This window comes from Rhinolophus sinicus, linkage group LG09 (assembly GCF_036562045.2).
Source record: "Rhinolophus sinicus isolate RSC01 linkage group LG09, ASM3656204v1, whole genome shotgun sequence".
Taxonomy (NCBI): domain Eukaryota; kingdom Metazoa; phylum Chordata; class Mammalia; order Chiroptera; family Rhinolophidae; genus Rhinolophus; species Rhinolophus sinicus.
The window spans coordinates 27,683,917-27,709,222 of NC_133758.1; the positions used below are offsets into that span (position 1 = coordinate 27,683,917).

General features: G+C 36.1%; 1 pseudogene; it reads left to right on the plus strand.

Moving 5' to 3' along the window:
- The first annotated feature begins 5,305 nt into the window (after positions 1–5,305).
- LOC109452093 (large ribosomal subunit protein uL15) lies at positions 5,306–15,732 on the plus strand (annotated as a pseudogene).
- The last annotated feature ends 9,574 nt before the right edge of the window (positions 15,733–25,306 follow it).

Consider the following 25,306-nt stretch of genomic DNA (forward strand, 5'->3'; position numbering starts at 1 on the left):
TCATACACAGCAGTTCCCCATACTTGTTTAGTATATTAAAAAGCTAGCCACAGTTTAGTAATAAAATAACATTATTGATTATAATGAGTTTCAGGAGAGAGGCAGCACACTTGCTTGCCTAAACCATTTAATGCTTTTCCACAGAGAACAAAGTAGCTGAAGACAACACCTGGTAGATAGTTACTCACCGCTCAATTCATTAAGCTCCATTTTATTTATTTATTGACTTACTTATTTGTTTGTTTGTTTGTTTGTTTATTCTGCACACAGTTCTATGTTCCTGATATTCCCAAAGCTGGGATTCAAGGTGAGAAATGCATTCTACTTAGAAAGAACCCTGGTTTCCATGTCAGAATATCTGTTTTTGAGTCCTGGATATGCCACCAAATAAATCATGCTGTTACCGTGGACTTCCGAGGAGACCAGATAGGGACCCTTTTTGCTATCTGTCAGATTGGGAAAAAATACTTTTTCTTTTTCTTTTTTTTCTTTTTTTAAACCATCTCACAAAGCTTTAATGGGGAGCAAATATGAATACCTTTGAAAGAATGTGGGATTTGATATTATTTTTCCTTGTCCTTGGGCATAATTTCCAAAAGTTTATTTTTGTTGTATGGATGAATATTTTACAAATAACTTTTAAAAATATAAATATGTTTCCTATTTCTATGCTTGAGTAAGAAAAATGTGCTATTTCTATGTTTTTGGTAAGGCATAATTTAATGGTTAAGTGGCGTGATGACATGACTCAGAAATTATAAGAGTAGGTCTTTCCTAACTAAAAACTCGGGACCTGACCCCTCTATGGTGGACAAATAAAGGGGTTTTCTGTAAGTAGGTTTCCATTCAGTTGAGAACTAAATCCCAAACAAGGTTTTAACTAATGATGGTGTTTATTTGCATTCCAGGGGAATCTGCATTCTTGACACTTTGGTGGAAAAAACACACCATTTACAAATAATAGCAGGCTAAGAGAAAATAAACATGTAATTTTTACATTTTTATTGTAAAGAGATAGATGAAACTTTTTCCATGTCATGAACAGAGCTGTATAAAAAGTGGAAAAATATCATTTAATCACACAGATATTTAGTCTACATGCCAACATATGTGAGGATATCAGAAGAATGGAGATGTGCACGTATACATATATATGTATATACATCTATATATATCTATAGATATTTATAGATATATAGGTATATAGATATTTTTTCCTCTTTCCATCCATTCTTTTTGAATATTCTGTATCTATGCTGTCTACTAATACAGTAGCCACTTGACACATGTGACTGTTGAGCTCTTGAAATGTGGTTCCTGCAACAAAGGAACTGAACTTTTAATTTTATTAGTTGATTTACATTTAAATAGTGTCATGTGACTAGTAGCAACCATATTGTACATGGGGATTTAGATGTTTCTATTCAGTCTTTATTAGAACTTCAGAGAAACTTATTATAAATAATTCTACCTAATAGCTGATTAGACAATTGTTACTTTCTCTCATGATCTTTTTTAATTTCAAATTCAGGAAACAAACAACTATTAGAATGAACTCCTCTCTGATGTTAGTTTCATCATCTAATCCGATTATGGGAAATTAATCCCTTTGAAAATAGCTGCTTTTATTTACTTAATAATTATTTTCAGTGTAAAACTATTATTACACGTCATTAATAAAAATAAAATTTGGCAAAAAGCCTCTGTTGGTTCGCACATAAGCTTATCATTAAATATTTGTGATTTGCAACGGGAAAATCATCCATGACTCCCACAGACTACCTGCTTTGCCACATCAGATGCCTTTCAAAGCAGGCCTCTGCTCAGGATGTAATTCATCACCGTTATCCCAGGTCACCACGTGTGCCTCTGTGTCATTTCACATGGGAACACTACATGACATGATGTAATTAAAGGAACGCAATGTGGTGGCTCCCATTAGAAAGAAAGGACGCATTTTCCAGATCAGCTCATAGGTCTCCACTCCAGCTGCCACAGAGAGGCTCTGAAGCGTCTGTGATGAAAGCTGGCCAATCTTGTGTGTTCAAATGCACAAGGTCTCTACATTTCTGCCCATTTCTATTAAAAGCTAAGTCAACCACTGTCAGAGAGTGTTACAGAACTCCTCCCTCAAACTGTGATCTTGTCAGATTTCATAAGCCAAACAAGGTTGGGGCTGGGTACATACTTGGATAAGAGGCCTATTAGGGAAAAATAATTAGGGTATTCTGGGTTGAGTTCAGAAAACCATTCCACTTTCCCAGCCCAAATGAGATCACCTTATGACTAGTTCATCCCTTCTCCTAGTACTTTCACCTGCGAGCCTAGACTGGGGACATTCTCATGTATCACACATTGTGTTCTCCTTCCCAAAGTTGGGGAGAATCTCGTCTTGCTTTCCTGGCTCTGTTCCAGTTCAGCTAATTGCTTCCTCTCACTTTAAATTTCCCCTGCAGTGTCTATCGAAGGCTGTCTTCTTCATTTATGATTCTAAACTGTTGTGCCATGTTGCTGTGTGCTGGTAAGCAGCTGTTGCTCTCCATTCCAGCTGTGGTAGAATTTTTGTAGTGGCCAGAGTGAATTGTACACATGCCATACTGAATTGTGTAGACAGAAGTCATAAAGTCCTGGAGCCCGTCCCAATGATGCATGCCATTTCAGTGAAAAATTATTCTATATAATCATATAGATGCAAATGCAGATATATACTCCCACAGTCTAGACTTGTTAACTCACTGCCATCTGTCTAAGACAAATTCTCTAAAGGAAACCAGAGTGGTGAGGCAAAGCGTGGGTTGCAAGTTGTGAAATTGAAACTCTTATTTTCAGGGTTTTTATTTTTATTTTTTGCTTTAGCAAGAAGACTCTAATTTAAATCAGACATTGAAAAAACTTATTCATGTCAGTTTACAGAATTTTGCTTAAACATTATTTCTCTAGCTTTTTTATTTTAAAAAGGGGATACTCGTTTGCCACCCACAAAAATAATTTGTTAAAATGCCAAGGAACGTAGATCAAAAACTGTTTGGCTTGGACATGTATGAGGACCTGGGCAATCATTTGAAATGACTCTTTTTTGGACAAAAATCTTCCTTAGTTCCTTTCCCATTCCCTTTTATTCCTCATTCCCACAATAATTATGAAATATTTTCATCATCGTGAGTTTTCCAGTATGACACCCTTCATTCTAATCTACACTTTCTTGCCCCTTACAGCACCTCATGCCGTTAAACAACGTGTCTGTCCATATACTTCCCCTATTTTAAAACCTCCATTTTCTCATTCATAAGCAATCTACTTTAGTTGAAGAGAGAAGAGCCGCTTAAAATAATTTCCACTCAAATGAGAATCATTATGTTTATTAACCTGTTCTGTCGCCTTTTAATCTAGTCCAACACACCAAAGCATTATCTTTGGAGCCCTTATTGTAGTTTCTCCATTGCCCTGTCATTCATTCCAAATCTCCTCTCTTTCTAACCCAAGTTCCACTAAACTTTGAAATCCTGGTGCAAGATCTGCATTGCAATTATGCTCCAGGCAGTTTTGACTTGGGGTTCCATGTTCTTGGCTTTGAGTCTTGGCTTTCCACCTGTTGAGGTTGGACTTGATTGACTCCTCCAACTCTCCTGTATTGTAGAAACCTGTCATCCACACTAGCCACCTGGGTGGGGCCATGATCAGGGCACTCTGACAGCCTCCTGTGGAGTGGAGGAAGCCTGGGAGGGATGAAGGACTAGATTCAAATGTGGAGTTGCCTTTAACTCTCCCATGCTTATTATACTTGGAAGAAGTGTTTTGGATTAAAACTCAAGAGATCTTCTTTCTAACCCCAATTTTTTACTTACTTATTGTGTTTTTGGATAAGTCAGTCAACTCCACTCAAAAAAAAAAAAAAAAAAAAAGTACCACAAATTGAGACTTTAAAATTTGGAATTATTAGAAGTTATTTGATAAGAATATTTCCTCCATGCCATACCCAAGACAGATTCCCATCCAGATGAGAATGTTTATGAGCATTCAAAAACAATGCTTTCGATGTTCTTGACTTTCACGACACTCAATCAAATCATTCTTTGACAGATTTCCAGGCTAAGTAGGAAGCTAGCTAATGTTTATGAAGCATCTATTATTGTTAGATTATTTGTATATGTTATTTTGTTTTAACGCACAGTATTCTGCTACAATAGATGCTATTTGTAGATGGTGGAGCTGAGGCAGAGATTTTAAATAACTTTTAAATAAATGGACTACCGCAGTGTGGACAGATTGTTTGAATCCAGTCTGTGAGTCTGATCTCCCTCCTCATTCAGGTGTGCCACACCAGCTCTTGGCATTTCCTACCCTCTGCAGATATGGAATCTACAACGAACTCTATACTTGTTTGTACTGATGCTTATTTGACAGTGTCAGCCATGAATTAGAGAATCATGCAATTCCAGGGTTGTAAAGCCATTTCAGTGCCATTCGGTTCCGCTTCCTTACAAGATTTGCATGCTTTCTATAGTCATTGTTTCCTTATTAATAAAGAATATCCTGTTCATCGGGCTACCCAACCAAAATGACATGAAGAGACTAACATGCCGCGATCATGCTTTCTGAAACTGATAGAACCTTCTGCAGAGTGCTTTAGATGTTTTTTCTTTCTCAAAATAGAGGATCATTGGAGATAGAAATAACAAGTGCTAAAGCAGAAATAGTTCTGAGGTTAGTGTTTCCATTTCACTACAGAGATATGTGGAATGAGTAAAAGCCAAATTGGGGGGGAAATAAAAGTTTGTGTGTTCCAATTTGCACTGCTCTGCAATCAGGTGGCCATGATATTATGACTTTATTAACATTCAATTAAGCTGGAGTGGAGATATGAGACCCAAATTCACAGCACTTTTGGTAGGCTAACCCTAATTTTCCAAACTTCACAATAGTCAGCTTTGACAGTTTTAAGCCGCATCTAGATTTGGACGACTATTGTAGCAGTTAGATGAGAATCCCCACCCTCACCTCCAGCGGAGGAACAACTTAGTGTGCTCACAATGACGTGGCCTAGTTGTCAGGAAAGGCGACAAGCCTGGGATATCAAGCTTTTCCTTCTATCAATCTTGCTGGGTCTTCAAGGCCTAGTTCTTCCATATATTTCTTTCTGATCACACCTACACAGACTGGTATATTTTACTTTTGAAATCCTATTTAAACTCACATAAACCTTTAATTTCATTGTTTTAGTTTTCTGCTCTTATTTTCCTTTTAATATATGATATTCAAGGGAGACATCTATGTGGTACTTATTATCATGGTAGACATCGTTACCATGGTAACACGTAGGTACTCAATAAACTGTCGCCAAATAAAAGCCACACGTTTCACTTACACACCTGTTACCTCTGAATAAAACCAAAGAGATATGTAAAATGAGAAGACTCATTTGAATAGACCAGGTGTTCTAAACACAAACCAGGTGTTTTGTTGAATGTGAGTGTATGCTATATTTAATACAATCTAGAAAGACTTTGCCCTGGTCTGTCAAGACCTTGGGTGAGCATCTAACCAATAACTGTCCCAGTCACCGAAAGAAATGATTCCCCAGTATCTGAGTGGTGCATTTCTTCCTGGATCAGGCTGTCTGTTTAATCACTTTCCAACAGGCTCCTCTGTCCACTTGATCTACATTAATTATTTTAACCGACATCCTTGTTAAGTGAAATTGTTTTTCCTAGCCAGACTATAAATAGCCTCTACCTTATTCATCATTTATCTCTTTGGAGATCACACTGGCTGTATTTATAAAGAAAGAAAGTCATGTGTTGGCCAAGATACAGAAAGCAGGCCTCTCTAGGGACAAAGAAGTTTCACAGTTATTGGAGAGACAGAGCTTATTTATTTATTTTTTTCTTGACAACACACCCAGGATAGGGCATCGGGCTTTCTTTTAAATGTGAAAGATTGTTTTTTGTAGTGTTCTTTCTCTGTTATCCAAAGAGGAGGCAAAGGAGAAATACTAGTAATAAGGGAAAATCAACAGGAATAACGGAAATTAATAGAGCCTCATCTTCTGTGACCTCTTCTCAACCACACACACAAAGAAAGTATTTCAAGATTAAAATACATTTTAAAAGAGAAGAACAAACATGGGATAAGCTTACTGTGATTATATGTAAAAGGGTTAACATTAATTAACTTCTCAGTGTCTTTCTCAGCATTAAATGTTCATTTACAGTTTTTTTTTCCTGCATGTCTTATCTCCACAGAAAAGATCTCTGAAAAGCTAGGATCAGATCAAATTCTAGGATCTCTTAGAAGTGCATAGCCTCTATGTTACACTTGGGTACGACCACTCTTGATTCATACGTCTATAACTTTTTTTTTTTTTTTTAATGTCACTTTGCCTGGGCATCGTATTGACTATTCAGAGGCTGACCAGCAAAAAATCAATGAGGTTGTCACTTTCTCTTGTTAAAACAATTCTGCTGTCAAGTTGATTATTTCACTGATCTTAATTAACAAGTGAATTTCATGGGCCAATCTACAGTCTACTTGGTCATGTGGCAATTAGCTATCATCACCATTGAGAATGTATATTAAACAAAATAAAGGGAAAAGCACAAGCACTCTATTTTTTAAAAAATTTATTAGGGTGACAGTTGTTAGTGAAATTACATAGATTTCAGGTGTACAATTCTGTATTACATCATCTATATATTCCATTGTGTGTTCACCACCCAGAGTCAGTTCTCCTTCCATCACCATATATTTGATCCCCCTTACCCTCATCTCCCACCCCCCATCCCCCTTACCCTCTGGTAACCACTAAACTACAAACACTCTATTTTGAAACTAAACTACAAGCACTCTATTTTGACCAAAAGGGCTTTACAGACAACACCTGGGTACTATTCCAGCTTTTCTTCTAAGTAGGTTTTTTTTTTGTGTGTGTGTGTTTGTTTGTTTGTTTGTTTGTTTTTTAATAGCTTCAACATTTTAGTTTTGTTCTTTGCATGGATACAGTGGATAGAAAATTAATTGACTCATTTCTAGCCTTATTTAAGTTTATGCTGTGAGTTTTCAAAAATTGGAGTAGCTAGAATTTCTGGTTGATAGTATTCTCTACCCTTTGATATCACTCCACTTCTCCCTTATTTGATTATTTAGCAGTTTTTACCTCCCGCCTACCTACTGCATCTACAATTTCAAAGTGAAACAGATCCTGGAATTTTATCAATTATAAAAGCTCAGAGGAAATATTATTTCATAAGTTTATTTCAAGGAAAAGAAAGTTTCCATAGTAGTCAAAATTCTTTTAGTAGCAACCAAATGATTCTTGACTAACACTAGGTTATATTTTTAAAAAGTATATATCAGCTATCAGTCTTCACAAACCACCCCAATACTCAGTGGCTTATAGTAACAATCATTTATTTTCTTTTAAGAATTGGTGGGCCAGCTTGTCTTGGCTTCTTACTATGTGTTGTGTTTGAGTCTGTTCCATGTATATAAATTATAAAGCCCAAGCTGATAGCACAAGCAGCGCTTTTCATGTTTGTGAAAGAAGCACCAGAGGACAAGACCAACAAGGCAAATACATTTTAAGCCTCTGTTTACATCACATTTGTTAACATCCTATCTGCAAAGTAAGTCATGGGGAAGAACTCAACATCAAAGTATAGGGGAGACATAACCCTCCCATGAGGGTGGTAGAAAGGGCAGGGGTACTTTGAACAGTGATCTAAACCTCTATGACAGGCATTATATTGGTTTATGCATCTGGGCAGTCCAAAGACGGTGAATTGGACTGTGTGCATGGCCACGTCCAGATCATATCACCATCTTTTTCTCTCTCTTGCTTTCACTCCCTCCATCTTCCATCTTGGATCTCTCAGCATGCTGATTTTGTTCTCAGGCAGGTTTCCCAACATGACTAAAAATATAATGTCTGGTAGTTTGAGGCTTATATTCTTGTGTACTATTATCCAAATGGAAAAAAAAAGACTTTTCCTCCTCTAGAATCCATACATCAAACCTCAAGAGAAAAGTCTCAGTAGTGTAACTGATTATTTTAATATGTCTAGCCCCTATCAACCATGAAAATCAGGGGAACAGTGTATGCGAAGGATAAACCTAAGTCAACCCATGTGTTGAGAAAGTGAGGCATGAGAATTGACAGTCTCAGTGAAGATGGGGCAAGATGGGACCACAAACGTGAACTGGGTGGTTGTTGTAAGCAAAAGGAGTGATTAATGCTGAATAGACTAAAATAAAAACTGTCCATGAGACAGAACATACTGTATAATTAATGAGTACATATTATATAAAATATAATTATACTGGCTCCACAAAAAAGAATAGATGTAGAATGGAATTTGCCCATTAAAAAAAGTTCAGATCCACTGTGTATTTGAGTTTTCAGCAAGGAAGACGACTCCCTGAATTCCAGAGTGCAAAGATATCATTTCACTTGAGTCTCACAGAAAAAAAAAAAAAAAAGATTGTGTTTACTTAATTGTATATATTTATAAAAATAACATCTATATTTAATGTAAATGGTTATAATGAGATTCTGATAAAAATTCTTCAGTTGCCAGGGAGTTTAGAGATCATATAATATAGCACACATTTAAAAATGAGGAAATGGAGCCATCAAGTTAATAACTGATTTTGCCAAAGCCATAGCTGGATATTGACAGGACCCAGCCAGATTAGACTATGTATATTAAAATAAGCAAAAAGACTAATTTGGGATTAGATTCAACCAGAACCATTGCCTAAATGGATCAAATTAACAAGAGGAATGGGGAGTTTCCTCTTGATTCCTTAATTTATAAAAGCAAACCACCCCTTTCTAGACCACATTCCAATTACAGAAGACTGAAAGGACTAATCACACCAATTTTCCACAATTCAGAGATTGGCAGGGATGCTGAAATACATACCCTGATGACACATGCCCAGAGTTTAAACAATTACATATCTCTCAGGCTCTCCAAATTTCATCACAAATATCTAGCCAAAGTCATGCACTTGGTTGGCAATCTAGTAAAGCCTTGCACTTGACAAAATAAACTTCAAACTTTAATTTCCTGATTTTGTTCCTGTAGGGTATTTTGGGATAGTAGATGAATGAAAGATGTGCAAAATACAGGGTCAGAGTGAAGAACAGTGAAGTTCAGTTAAAGAAGTAGTATATGTATTTATGAGTGTGAAAATCACATTGGCAGAGATTACAACAGTATCTGTTTCCTTTCTGGGAGGGCAGGCATAACACCATATGCATGGTGTACATATGCCCACCTGACAACTTTTAGAGGAGAAGAGGGAAAACAAAGACTTCTACTTCAGTTAGAGTGTTAACTGAATTGTGTTCTATTCTTTCTCACTTTGACCAGAGCCAATTTAAGCAGATCTTCATTTTCTTCTCATGCTCCATTTCCACCAAATGTCTTTTTAGTTCAGATAAAGCCTCTCTCAGCCAGACTTTACTTCTGTCTTGCACTGGCATAATTACAGAAAATTGCACTGTTTGCTCAATTTTTGCAAATTGAGCTAATGCAAAACTATGTAAATTATTTACCAAAAAGGAGCAAAATCAAACAAGTAAATGGGTTTGTGCTGCACATTAAGGGAGCAGAGTGGCAACAGCCAGCATTTTGGTTACAAAGCCAGCTTGATTAATTCAGCCTAGGGCTACACGGTGGGACCACCTTTGCTTGGCTCCAGTGAGCATTAGAAGGGGTGCCCCTCACTCCACTCTCCAAAACCCTAATCAAATGTTTCCAGCTTATGAGTTAGCTGGAAGATTTGAAGAGGTCAATATTTTGCAGTTTGATTAACTCAATGCTTTCTTCCTCCTACTGCTTCTATTCTTCCACATTTTTTTTTTCTTTTCCTTCTTTGTCTTGCCTTTTTATCCTTTCCTTCTTTCTCTTCTCCTCCTTCATCATAAAGAAGTTGGCATTCTGGAATGATTATTAACTAACAGTACAACTTTTAATGCCACGTTTTGTTTTGTTTGTCTCTTTGTCCATCATCCTTTCTAGGTCCTTTACGCACTCATACTGTCTTGAGATTTCGTGTTTTTAATTTTTTTTCTCTCCCCACTTTCTCCGGACAATTGTACTGATGGTCACCACTTCAACTTTCACCTCCAGAAAGACAACTAATAAATCTTAGAACTTGTCAATTTTACTAATGTTCGGCATCACATCCCCTCTTTCAATCTGCCTATAGAGTTGAATATCACTGTCTGGTTGTCCGACCATCTACAAAACTTCAAACAAAATTGTTCTTGCAAGCATTTTTCTCTGTTTTCCATATTTTCCTTTATAGGAGCACCATTCTCTTAGGTACCAGAACTCATAATATCAGAATCATATTTGATACTTTCTTCTCTTTTATTAAGTTAAATCAATGCTATTTAAAAACTCTTTTCCTTTAAATGGGTTTTTTGTTCGTGTTCAATATTTGATTTACTCACTGCACTCCTTCACTCTCAGTATCCCTTATCTGCTGCAGACTTTGACTGAACTTCCTGGTGTTGTGCTCATTGTCTAGTTCATCCATTACCTCTTAAGGAATAATCCTCTAATGTGAGACTCCATCCACCCACTTGGTCAGTACTGATGATGAAAGAGTCCATGGTGGCTGTTAGAAAGCTTAGAACCACATTTGGGAACACCTTTAACCGATTTAAAGAAAACACATCATGGATTAAGAACTGACCTCACATTTAGCTCCATTTTATCTTTACTATGTTTACTTTGTTGTTTAAATTTTGTCCGTTCCCCTTTTAAAATTTTATTTAATCATGTTTTAAGACTTTTTGAAGCTGTTATAAATCCGGTTGCTCCAGTCATCTAATGCCTTGCAATAGACTGTGCCAAACATTGTGGCATTAAACAAAAACAGTCATTTATTATTATTATCTCTAGTAGTTTTTTTTTTGTTTGTTTTTGTTTGTTTGTTTGGGTTTTTTTGGGGGGCGGGTGGGGGTGGTGACTGATTGGGATCAGTTAGCAGTTATTACTCAGGGTGTCTCATGTAGCTAGAATAAGACAGACACTGGCTGAGGCTGAAGTGGTCTCCAAGTCTTCCTTACTCATATATTTGGCACCTGAGCTGAGAAGGCACAGATGGCTGGCAGCAGAACATATGGAGATCCTCAGGCATCTCTCTTTATCTCTATGTGGTCTCTCTAGCGTGGCAGATTTAGATTGGCTGGACTTCTTAAAGGGTGACTCAGGGATCAAAAAGTACGTATCTTGAGAGTCAGGTAGAATCTGTACCATCTTGTATGACCTAAACTAGGACCTCACATAGCATAACTTGTACACCATCCTATTAGTGAAGTCAGCCACAAAAGCTGATTTGTGTTCAAGGCGGAGAGATTTAGATTCCACCTCTTGATGGAGGAGTTGCAAGGTTCTGGAAGACTACATGCAATATGAGAAGTTATTGCATTCATTGTAGGAAAATGCAATCTGTCATACTAGATTAAGATAGAGCATAAGTAAAAATGTTAAAAATATAATATATCTTGCCACCTCGAGTGTTTGTCACTTATTAACCCAGCTTTCTAAAGATTAATCTCCCTATCACATAAAACTTATCCTGTAACACTCTTCCAATCAAAAGACAACCATTTCCACTTTCTTGATATGTTATGTTGTGTCCTGTGATAAAAATGTTTCTGTGGTCAAAAATCACCAAAATATTTAAATAAGTTTCTATAACACAAGACTTGTAAGCATGCATTGCATGTCTTTAAGAAGGACGTAAGTTTTAAACAATATTCTCACAATAGTCAATGGCATCTTTTTGTTCAGAGTCCTTATCAACATTTGTTTTGCACTTCTGTTAAATGCACTGTGGAAAGCATCAATCTATAGGACTGTCACTGCTCCTTATGGACAGGATAATCACATAATCTGCTATCTAAACCAAAAGGTTGCTATTAATAATAGGTGATAAGTGCTCTAGACACCCCAGGATGAACGTCTCTACTCATGTGGCATTGTACTCTCCATGCTGCATCCTACACCATCTTCACAACCTCATTCCCCGGTACTTAGCTGCATATATCTACTCCCCTGCTACTCGCAGAATTTTGGACATAGTGCATTCTTTCCACTCTCTGTGCCTGTTTATTTGGTCACCTCTACAGAGCTCTCCCCTTCCCATCAGGGAACTTTTTAAGTCTTCCAGTGAAAGTTGTCACCCTCTTCAATGAATCTTCATGGCACTTCCCCAAGAAAAACTCTGTTCCAACTTATACTACAGCTAGCTGTACCCATGCCTTCACCTTCCTTTACATTGTGAGATGCATGAGTGTTGGGTTACTATTTTATTTTTTTGAATTGATAGGCATCGAACCACATCAGATCCTATCTACAGACAGATACATATTTCTTGCATATTGAACTATTAGAGTGGAAGTCGTTTTTACTCAAATATGATTAATTAAGAACGGCTTGGGAGATTCACATATCAGCCTTTCCTAGTGCTGATTGTCAAGGGAGATTTGAGAGAAGACATTGCCCAAATCTTTGAAAGGGAGGGGAAAGCCACACCAGTGATATGATAAGTTCAAATGCATGCAAATGTCCAAAGCAACCAATTAATGCACTAAAAATCTATCAACGTTATTGGCATTATGACTATTGACATAAAAGCCTATAAAAATATATTGTCATTATTATAGTCTTGCTTTTCAGAAAAGGTAAGGGGGGGTTAGAAGTAATTGACTAGATCACGTAGAAGTGGGGTGGGAAGAAGAGTATGCGCTTCCATCAGACAGCACTTTTATTTCCTATTTCACCTTAATTGTCTTAATTGTACTACCTGCCATAAAAACCTGAGTTGTTTTCTGGTTTCCAAATTTGAAAGGGGGAAGGGGGGCTGAAAGATACTCTATACTCAAAGTGAATTATAAGAAAACTAGAGAGCAGGAATATTCATGTTTATCTATTTTTATATATTCCCACAGTGCACTGGACTGACTAATCAGTTTAGTTTACAGATGGCTCAAAAGCCTATCTTCAGAGACTTGGGTGTCTCTCTCAACTTCTGGAGGAAGAGCCCACCTTTTAAAAAGAAAAATAAAACTGGGGATATCTGAGTTGTAGACAACCCCAACGGAGAAGATGTAAGAGGATGCAGAAAGGGATAAAAGCTTGAAAAAGAGAAAAGAATGACCTACATAATTAAGTTACTTTGAAGGCAGGAAGGATAGTGTAGTGGTGAGAAGCCTAGACATCTGAGGGAAACAAATACACAGGTGAGCAAAGCAGGAAGGAGCCTTGAAGCCAAAGAAAAGACGTTTACATTTTAAAAAGGATACCAGGGGTTTAGCTTGAGGGGACAAATGACCTGATTATTGAAGAGCAGGGAGATTACCTTGTCAGAAATATTCTGAGTTAAGAGCAAGTACAAGCTATGAGAAAATTTTGTTTCTCAGGTGTTCATATAAGGGATATTGAGCAACACTATGAATGATAGTCTACTGTCTCTATTTATAGGAGAAAAAAAGTGGAAAATTAACATACGTGATCAGTTACTCGCTTGATCTTCAGGAAAAATCAAGAGGTATTAATAATTGTCAGTGTTAATCTACACAGACAAATCTATAATAAGTTATTGTAGCCACTAGAAAATTTATTACAATCCTTCAAATTCCCATGTATCTTTTATCCAGTTGTCCAGGTTCTGTTCCTAATTCAATAGGAGGCCATCCTAAATATTGAATTATTAATTTAATGGGGAGGCCTGGCATTCATGGTGCGTAGTTTTTCAAACTCTAAAAGCTGAGTCTTCTTCACACTTCTCTTATCACTCACACTCCCTGCCTCAGCAAGTCCATCCTTTCCTACGATTAGAACTACCAGGCATAAGAAGATAGCTCACAAATACTCATATTCAGGAGCCATCTTCTCACCTGACATATTCTCCTAAATATTCCCAATATACTTTAATGTTGATATAGTTAAAACTAAACTTGATATAGTCATCTTACATGTTTCTTATCTTTACAAATGCCCCATCATACACCCAACTTATACAATCTGTAAACTAGGAATCACCCTGAGATTAATGATGCATGCTTGATTCTAAATGTTATTCATATTACTGTCTAAATATGCTTTTATCCTATCTACTTCATTCACAATTTGGATGCCTTTTATTTTGTTCTCTTGCCTGATTTCTCTGGCTAGAACTTCCAACAAACACTATGTTGGATAACAGTGGTGATGGGGGCATCTCTCTCTTGTTCCTGATCTTAGAGGAAAGGCTTTCAGGTTTTCACCATTAAGTATGATATTAGCCGAGGGTTTGTCATATATGGCCTTTATTATGTTCAGATACTTTATTTCTATATCCACTTTATTGTTTTAATCATACATGGATGTTGTATCTTATCAAATACTTTTTCTATAGCGATTGATATTATCACATGATTTTTATCCTTTGTTTATGTGGTGTATTGCATTGATCAATTTGTGGGTGTTGAACCATCGTTTTGCCCCTGGAATGAAATTTATTTGATCATGATGTAAAATTTTCTTAATGTATTGCTGTATTTGATTTGCTAGTATTTTGTTTAGGATTTTTTTGTCTGTGTTCATTAGAGATATTGGTCTGTAGTTTTCTATTTCTGTGTTATATTTACCAGGTTTTGGTATCAGGGTAATGTTGGCTTCATAAAATGAGTTACGAGGTATTGTCTTTTATTTAATTTTTGGAAGATTTTGAGGAGAGATATTAAATCATCTTTGAATGTTTGGTAGAATTCACTAGTGAAGCCATCTGGTCATGGGCTTTTGCTTTTGGGGAGGTTTTAGATGACTGTTTCAATTTCCTTACTATTGATCGGTCTATTTAGATTTTCCAGTTTTTGATGATTCAACTTATTCTATATATTTCTAAGACTTGTCCATTTCTTTAAGGGTATTGAATTTGGTGGCATATAGTCCTTCATAGTATTTTTGGATGATTCTTTGTATTTCTGTGGCATTCGTGATAACTTCCCCACTTTCATTTCTGATTTTATTTATTTATGTCTTTTCTCTTTTTTTCTTAGTGAGTCTAGCCAATGGTTCATTAATTTTATTAATCTTTTCGAAGAACCAGCATGTTGTTGCATTAATTTCTTTTCTATTGTCTTTTTGTTCTCTATTTAATTTAGTTCTTCTCTGATTTGTATTATTCCCTTCCTTCTGCAGATTTGGGGGTTTCATTTGTCCTTCTTTTTCTAGTTCTTTAAGATGTAATGTTAGGGGTCCTTCATCCTAGCTCATGACATACCATCCAGATGGAGGAAAACTCAGAAACTTCGGGTCCACATGAGCCATGGCCACGGCCACATCAGCAAGCACTGGAAGCACCCAGGAGGCTGAGGTAATGCTGGTGGCATGCATCACCTCAGGATCAACTGTGACAAATATCACCCAGGTTACTTTGAGAAAGTTGGTATGAGGCATAACCACTTAAAGAAGAACCAGAGCTTCTGCCAAACTGTCAGCCTTGATAAACTGTGGACCTTGGTCAGGGAGCAGACACAGGTAAATACTGCCAGAAACAAAACTGGAGCTGCTCCTATCATTGATGTGGTGCAACTGGGCTACTTACTAAAAAGTTCTGGGGATGGGAAAGCTCTGAAAGCAGCCAGTCATTGTGAAGGACAAATTCTTCTGCAGAAGAGCTGAGGAGAAGATTAAGGGTGTTGAAAGAGTCTGTGTCCTGGTAGCTTAAAGCCACATGGACGGAAATTCATTAAATACTCTGGCATTTTTTTGTTTTTTGTTTTTTTTAATGTAATGTTAGTTTGTTTATTTGGGATTTTTCTTCTTTCTTGAGATAGGGCTATAATGATATACATTTCTCTGTTAATTCTGCTTTCACAGCATCCCAATAATTTTGATATATTTTCATTCTCATTTGTTTCTATGTATGTTTTGATCTTTCTAGTTCTCTTCATATTTACTTCTACAACTTTTGTCCAGTTGACCTCTTTCCCCACCCCCTAGGATTTTTATCTCAGCCCCTTTATTGGTCTATCTTTATCTCTTGTCCACTAATAAAATCCCTTTTCTATATTTTAGTCAATGTTATATTCAAAATGCAAATTTGAATCATAACCATTTTCAGTTTAAAATTATTCACAACTCATTTTTCTTAAACTCTACTTAATTTATTAACTTGGCTTTCAAGATCTCATATGATATGATCCCTAACAACCCCTCCAGCTTTATCCACCTCATGCTTCCTGTTTCCATTACTCCAGTCTTTTGTTTGTTCCTTTCAGACTCTGGGATCAAACTTCCCTTCCATCTCAGTAACATGGCACTTACTCTGCTTCCAACATAGAAAGGTCTTCCCTATTATCAGTCATTACTCTCATTGTGCAATAGTCAGTTCTTCAGGAAGAGGTCCTTAACCAGATTTACTGGGTCAAATACTCCTACCAGTTTTGGAACCATATACTTCAACTTTAGACCATAAATACTGTTACAGTTTTACATTGGTTTGTGTGGTTGATGTTTGTTTCTTTTATTAGAATAAGTGTTCCATCAAATCAAGGGCTGCATTTACTTTTGTTTATCATTGTATTCCCAGTAACTTGGACGATACCTGGTACATATTAAGCATTCAATGAAGACTTGTTAGATGGGTATACATATCAATTAATGAATGAAAAGAGCTATCACAAGACAGCCGCAATGAATATAAATACCATATATTTTTGTTCTCAGCAGCAATATGGTGGAGAGTTGACTCAATATGAATGACAATAGTATAGAAAGGTAATTAATTATTGCATTTCTTATTTTGATAAACTTCAATGGAATGTATTATTCCAGTGAGGATCTTCCTAACGGCCAAGCATGGTATGTAGCCAAGGTGCTTGGACTGTTTTTAAGTTATGTTATGAAAAATTAGAGTGAGGAAGCAATAAAAGGAAAAAAAAAAAAAAAAGGATAGCAGGCCAGAGCCAGTTGGCAGTAATGAGGGAAGAAGTGATTGCCAACAACTGCACTTTTCAGTGAGACAAGAATGTGATCAAAATGATTAAAACCTCAGGGAACACACATCAAGTCAGTGCACTTGCTAGCCAGCAATCAAAGCTTCATCCAATGTACCAGCAAAACCCACTGGCAGGAAACCAGAGCCAATTTGTATATAGTTTTGAAGTATCTTAGTTGTTATTAACTTTAGGAATGTGATACTTCATCTGCCTATTGTCCTAGGAAGGTTGCTCAACAGGAGCTCCAAACAAAAGATTCAGCCGTTTGTCCAGAGATAGATTAATCGTACACCGATTAGAGATTTCAGAACATAGACACCACTGAACACTTGTAAGTCCTAGTTTTGTGTTAGGCACTGAACTACGTTCTGGGGTGTGTGTGTGTGTGTGTGTGTGTGTGTGTGTGTGTTTGGAGGGAACATTGAAGTCTTTGTCTTCAAAGAACTTATTTTGGGGTGGCATTCAACAGTCTCAGCTTTCCTCTGCACCCGAAGTGACTAATACGTTTACAAAGGATTTACTGTGCCCTGTGCCACTGTTGTAGGTATTTCATGTATTACTTCATTTAACAATCCATGCTATGGATTTCCATTACTATCTTTTTTGAGAAGATTAGGAAACTGAGGCATAAGGAGGTAACAAAACGTATCTTAGATAGGGATTGAATGCAGGCTGTGTTACTATAAACCATCTGTGTTAATCAGTGCAGCGTTTAGCCTCTAACCTGTTCGCTAATGCAAACATAAGCTGTACTATATACTTGGTTGAACACTTGGGGTATAGAACCTTAAAGTAGCAGTGTCTCAATATATTAACTGATGACATGACCAAAGAAAACGAGACAAAACATTGGAGTCTTATATCATTTTATGCCTATTTCCATAGACACAAGTAAAACCAATGCAAACACCTTAGCCAGCCATGATATTTTGCTAATACCGGAACCTTAGGTAGAACAATTCTCACAGTTCCCTCACTTGGCCTTTGACTTGACAAACGTACATCAGGTTTCAGTTTGTATCTGAAGAAGAAACTGAACTATGGTATAGTTGATTAGCCACGATCAGGTATTCCACGTTAATTCTCCCTAGGCTTTTATAGTTTGAAAGAAAAAGTTCTCATGTGCCCTCAGACTGGTCACCAACACATAGTCATGATGGGATTGGACTAGATGTGAGACATTATTTATTGTATTACCCATGATAATGCAGCAATGTGGATCTAGAAGAACAGAAATAAAAAATTAACCCAGATCAGAATGATCCTGGAGATATGCTTTCTCCAGAGAAGTCTGGAAAACCTATAACAAGGCCATTATATTGTAATTCCTAGGTAATAGAGCCGTGGCACCAGAAGCCTGGATCAGTTTACCGCCACTAGTCTCTGAATGGCGGGTCTCTAGACTGTAGGGTCTCCAGTGAGGAATTAGAAGAGACTAGAAAAAAGCATGCTCACTGGATCATCATCATCATCACCATCATCATCATCATCATCATCATCATCATCATCATCATCGTCATCATCCTGCCTTACATAATTTCTTATCTTATACGTATTCCACTTGCCAAAATTAATTAAACTGTAGCTTATATAATATCTGTGGGGCTGGAACGTCTGCTCACTAAATCTCCAGGATGAGAGAAGTCTGTTCACTTCTTTGCTCCCCTTCATTAATGGGTCCATCACCTCACTAGCCTTAAATGGATAGTTAAATAATAAGGACAATGGATAATAATAGTGAGTGATAGAGAACCAACAAAATTATTAGTTGGTGGCTGTAGGTGTGAATTTTACAATATTTTTGTTTCTTTCCTCCTTACCCCCCCACTCTAGCTGCCCCATTACCTTAACAGTACATAGCCCACAATGCATTTTTCTTTGAGAAACAGAATAATACCCGAGATTGATACTGATAGCTGTATAATGAGGATTTAAGTCAGCATGTGCCTTGCCTGTAATGTTTGCATTTTATGCATAATTTTTCAGTTTCAGTTAAAAAAGAAAAAGAAAGTATGGACTGTTAAAGGAACATCAGGCATCTGTAAGGGGATAGATATATGTTGTGTGTGTGGACGGGGAGTGGGTAGTGAAAGAGCTTCCTGTGTCCCTGACAGGCAGAGACAGATAAAGTGGCTCTCACTCAATGCACTTGTACCTAAGCCTCCAAATGGCACCCACAGCATCCTTTCCATACAGCAGTCTCCCCTGACATTAGAGGAAATATCACCGATACCAGCCTGCCATATGGGCATCTCCAGGCAGGGCATCTGCTGTGTGCTGTGGCGGCACATGGTGGAGACAAGAAAGGTTTAACATTTTTCATCAGTGTATGCCATAGACAGTTGAACTCCATTATAGTGTCTGCAGGAAGAATCTGATCCATTCCATTATCACAGTGACAAAGAGAAAGAATGGCTTGTGCTTTCAGAAAGGTCACAGTGAACTGGTGTTCAGCTGTAAGCACTTAAGGTATGATGATAATAATGGGAGAAAGGGTTTAAAAGATGAGGCTTACAGTCAAACAAAAATTAACATTTAAAAAAGAAAACCTTATCTATGAGAATATTCCTATTGCTCTCTATTTCTGTCTCCCATAACTTGCTGCTTGTTAGTGTATTTATATATAAATATGTTCTTTCTCCTTCAAAACTCATATCTGCTCTCTGATTATCCCCATGCTGAAATATAGAAAGAGATGCCTGTTGCTATGGGAGTGATTGTGATGTCACAAATGGAAGGTAATTGTTTCATTGTGTTTTTTAAAAAAATGAAATAAATGAATCAGGAAGGGGAAAGCAGGTGGTTTATCTGTGTTTCTGGCTATAGGGAGCTAATTATTATTAATTCCTTTGGCAATCATAGGAATAACATTAATCATAAGGGAACTCCTGGGTTACAAAGGTGACCTGGGTATGACATGTAATTACACTAGAATCCACATTTTACACTGATATGTCTAAAATAATGACTAAACATTTATGATTTAGAACATTATCTGAAGGATTGACAGTAACAATTAGACAACTGATTGTCCCCTCCTAAAAGCCTCTCTTATTAATGAAAACCTCTGTAATATTTGTTTACTTCCTACCAACCCACTCCTTTTTTTTCTATACAGTTTCTGTTATGCCCCAAAGGGTAAGGAAATGATCAGATGGATTCATTATTAATAACTTTTTTATTCATTATATGAATTGTAGAAAATAAGTGCTCACAATTACTGAGACAATTTTTTTCCCTTTCTTCATTCCTGTCTCCCTATCCCTAACTATTTTTCATCTTTTTTTTGTTTTTTAATTTAATATTCAGGAAATACTATATGAATTGAATCTAGTCTCTGTAGCTTTAAGAAGACCCATTTATTTACATCCATGCACACTGAAACTTACACCCAGCTACAATCAGCAAAACATGTTTGGAATGTTTGTTGCAATCTTATATTGAACCTTCAACCCTAATCTAATCCTCAGTTCCAACCCTAACACTCCCAGACTGTCTGACCAGACCCAGTTTATCCTACTTCACAATGACCAAGAGTGGCATGCTAGACTCTAGGCATAAAACTACTCCATCTTTCACTTTTGCCCCATGCACCTAATAAGTTCATGACCTTACAACTCTTGCCACCCACTCCTATAATCAGATGATTTTCCTAGATGATCTAATACTATGTTTGTTTATTTTGCTAAAATAATTGCCCAACGCCAAGGTATTTATTAGTATTTATTATTCTAAACCAGTATTTCATACTGTGGACAATTTCTCCCTTTCTAGTTTTTGGTTTATTTGTTTGTGTGTTTTTTTTGTTTGTTTTTTTTTCCCCTTCCTGGCACTTTGCATACCATTCTCTCCTTCTACCTTTCTAACCAGCACTCCATGGGTGCATTCTTTTATGTTACTTATACTCAAAATATATGCAGGACTTTAATTCCTTCCTTGGACTTTTTCTCTTCTCACTCTAGAAATTCTACCTAGGAAGTGATATTTTTACGTTGCACGTTCATGATTGATCTCCACTCCATGTATTTGCTCGTATCATGAAGATACTCAAATCAGTATGTGAAGCTCACATCTCTTAACCAAACTGATTTTGTATTAGCCATCACTACTTGACTGTCCCATAGGCAGCTCCTATTCAATTTAACTCCAATAAAAAATAATTAATTGAATAATGAATTGACCATGTACAAAACATCCTTGCCTTAGGAATTTCCCGTTTCAGTCCAACGCCAAATTACATAAATATTCCATCATCCAATTAATTTCAGAATCTCAGTATTCAGCCTCAGAAATATTTCCAAAATCCCTCTTTCTTTTCTTCATTCTCATAGCAATCCTGTAATTCAGATTCTCATCATCTCTCGTGCTAATTGGTTTTTCAACTGGAATTCTTGTCTCTAGCCTCTCCGCTTTTCAACCATCAACAGCTTTTCACACAACTGTGAGGTTTTTGTTGTTGTCTTTTTTTCTTTCTCAAACACAAATTTAACTACTTTTTTCATCCTTCACAGATTATCTGAAGCTTGACCAAGTTGGGCAATTCAGCAATGTGTTGCAAGACTTACAATTTGTTCTAGCAATTATACTTTTAGAAAAACCCCATAAGGAAAAACTGGACAAGTTAACATTTATGTACAGAGAAAAAGTCCACCAGGTTATTGTTAGAAACACAAAAATTGCTCTGAAATCAAGACTGCTAAATAATGTATGCCAGCTCTATATAATTAAATATACTACAAATTACAGAAATACTTTTTTTATAATTCTGTTTTTCTTTTTCATCTTTTTTCCCTACAAATGACATTCAAAATATAACTTAATGTAAAAATTGAATTATCAAAATTCAGCTCTGGCCAAGAGGGAAACAGATTTATCCTTTTACCTGAAACAACTGAAAATTGAGAAAAAGGAATGAAATAATGTTTTTAAATGTTGGATATCAGTCAAATTACAGTGATCTACAAGGACAGAAAACAAATGAAATGAGCCCTACAACTGTCCCGCATCACACATGAATAAATTTTCCAGACTTGGGCATAAGGAAAGTGAACCAAGTTGGAGAAGTGAAGTCTTCCTAAGTGAATGATGCAAAGCTGGGAGCGTGGGGAGGCCAAGACAGGTAAATTTTACGTGACAGTATTCTAGAAAGAAGAAAGATGCACAGAGAAAACTTTAGAGTTCTGCAGAGTGTTAGTACGATATTTACAGCTGAGTACTGAATACCTCATACATATAAGGAAACTAGTAGCGACAGAGAAGAGAAATACTTAAAAGAATTTGAGCAAATAATACTCAGAACTTTCACAAGATTAGAAATAGTTCCTATTACAACCAGATAGAGTAGAAAATTTTATAATTCATGGGAAAATAGTGACAGAATGACAAGGGAGTAAACTAAATAGTGAGGAAAAAATATGACCTAGAATAAATGTTCCTCTTGTTCTACCATCAAAGCTTAAACATGAGACCCAAAAGGATCAATTAACTTGCTTAAAAACAGTGATAAAGAGAAAAATCTTAAAAGCAGTCAGAAAAATACGGCACATTATACACAAAAGAGTTAAGATTAAAATGATGGTAAACTTCTCTTTGGAAGCAACTCAAGTCAAATAACAGAAGAGCAACATTTCAAGATTACTGTATGAAAAACTGACAGCCTAGATTTCTATACCCAGTAAAAATATATTTCAAAACTAAGAGTGAATTAGAGACTATTTCAGACGCAAAAAAACTTGACACAATTCATTACCAGCAGATCGGCACTTAAAATAAATAAATAAATAAATAAATAAATAAATAAATAAATCCCCGTGGACCCAGGAAAAATAACACTAGAGAGAAATCTGGACATACCAAAAATAATGAAGAGCACGAAAGATGTAACTATATGAATAAAGATTTTTAAAAATTGACTATTTAAAGCAAAATGTATTGTGTAATCTATGATATATATGTGTGTGTGTGTATGTATATACATTATATATGCATATATAATGTATATACATATATACACATATATATATACATATGTAAAATGTATAACAACAATAACCCAAAGGTTGTAAAAAATGAATGTATATGTTGTTTCTTATAACATATATAAAGAGGTGTAACATTACTTCAATAAGATAAACTGTAACAAGTTAAAGACATACACTATAAACCTTAAAGATAGAAAAGTAGCCCCTCCCAAATTTATAGCTAATAAGCTAACAAAGGATATAAAATGGAATCCTAAAAATGTCTCAATCCAAAAGAAGGCAGAAAAAGAGAAAAAAAGAAGAAAAGGACAAATAGACTACAACAAGCATATTGCAAGAGCACTGGTATAAATGAAACAATACCAGTAATTATATTAAATATAAATGGGCTAAATATCCTAATTAAATGAATAAGACTGCAATATTGAATAAAAATGTACACTCAATTCCATTCTAGAAAGAAAGCCACTTTAAGAAACCCCAAATGTATTAAAAGTAAAAGGATATAGATATATCATGATAAGAGTACCAAAAGGAATTTGAAGAGGCAATACTAATATTTTATATAAAATTATATAGTACACATTTTTTAATAATTTTAGTTTATTTTATAAAATATTTGTTTTCTCTTCCTTTAACATTATGACCTGCTGGTCTAGATTTTTCAGTACCAAAGAGAAGAATGCTTCTATCAGTATGTACATTAATGATTCTGTTGAACTGAAAGTTGAGGCTGCCACCTGGGCACTTGGAATCCTCAGACCTCTGAATCAACACACAAAGAAGGGAGTTACTTTACTGTCGTATGTAATTTATCCTGATTACCAGAGGAAAGTTGGGTTGCTACTACAAAATAGAGGTAAGGAAGAGTTATGTACAGAACACAAGAGATTCCTAGGGGCATCTTTCAGTATTACCATTTGCTGTGATTAAAGACATTGGAAAGCCACAATAACTCAATTTAGGCACGACTTCTACAGGGTCATAACCTTCAGGAATGAAGGTGTAGATAAACCCCAAAGGGCAATAAACCATCTATAACCATGTGACCTTTTGCAGAAATGAGGACTATAACGGTTGTAAGTATTTCTTAGTTATTTGTTATAAATGTGTGACTATATATATATATATATATATATATATATATATATATTAAGCAAAGGTTTCCTTCTCTTATCCCCTTAACATCTAACATAAGGTGTATTAGTGGTTAGCTTTAAATCACAGTATTTAATTTACAGGAGATTAAGGAGTCACCATTCAAGGACTTTGCATCTTCTTCTGGGAAAAAGATTAGTGCATTTTTCATATACATAAGGTAGTTGTATCATGTTAAACTGAAATATGAGTATGTAATGGTCTTTATTTTAAGTTTAAATGTGGTTTAAGAAGATGTATGTAAGAGCCAAGTTGAGAAGTGGACTATGACGGTTGGTTTTACATATCAACTTGGCTAGGCTACAGTCCCCAGTGATTCAATCAAACACTAAACTAGGTGTTGCTGTGAAGGTGTCTTGTAGGTATGATTAACATCTGTATCAATTGACTTAAAGGAGGTTATCCTAGATAATCTGTATGGTTCTTATGAGCAGAAATGAGGTTTCCCTGTAAAAGAAATTCCACTGTGAAGTACAGGTTCAGCTTATGCTGTAGAGTTCCAGGCTACCCTTTCTGATGGCCTGCCATATGGATTTTGGACTTGCCTAGCCAGCTCAAACAACTGCATAATCCAATTCCTTGTAACAGATCTCTTAATATCTATCTATCTGTCCATCCATCCATCCATCCATCCATCCATCCATCCCATCCATGCCATCCATCCCATCCATCCCATCCATCCCATCCATCCCATCCATCCCATCCATCCATCCATCCACCCACCTACCAATGGTTCTATTTCTCTGGTTCAACTCTGACAGAGATAGGTATGTACTAAAATGTTAGTGATGGTTTTCTCTAGCTAATTGGATTTTCAGTATTTTTTTTTCACTTTTTTGCCCATTTTGGATAACAATGGTAAAACAATTATACGGTTTTAATGAAGAAATGAATGCTTACTTATATTAACACTTAAAAATTTCCCTACTCCAATACCTTCTACTCTTTACCTTTGAATTGTATGTATACTACTGTTGCTCTTTTCACTGTGTATTGCAATCATTTGCAATTGTTTTCCTCCTACTATTTTGCTTGCTCTTTGGCAAGGCTACACCTAACACAAATATGAGTGAATCAGATAATATTTTATTTAATTGAAAAAAAATAATTAAAATTTTAATAATAAAAATATAATACTTGGTTCCCATTTGGACATCTGAGC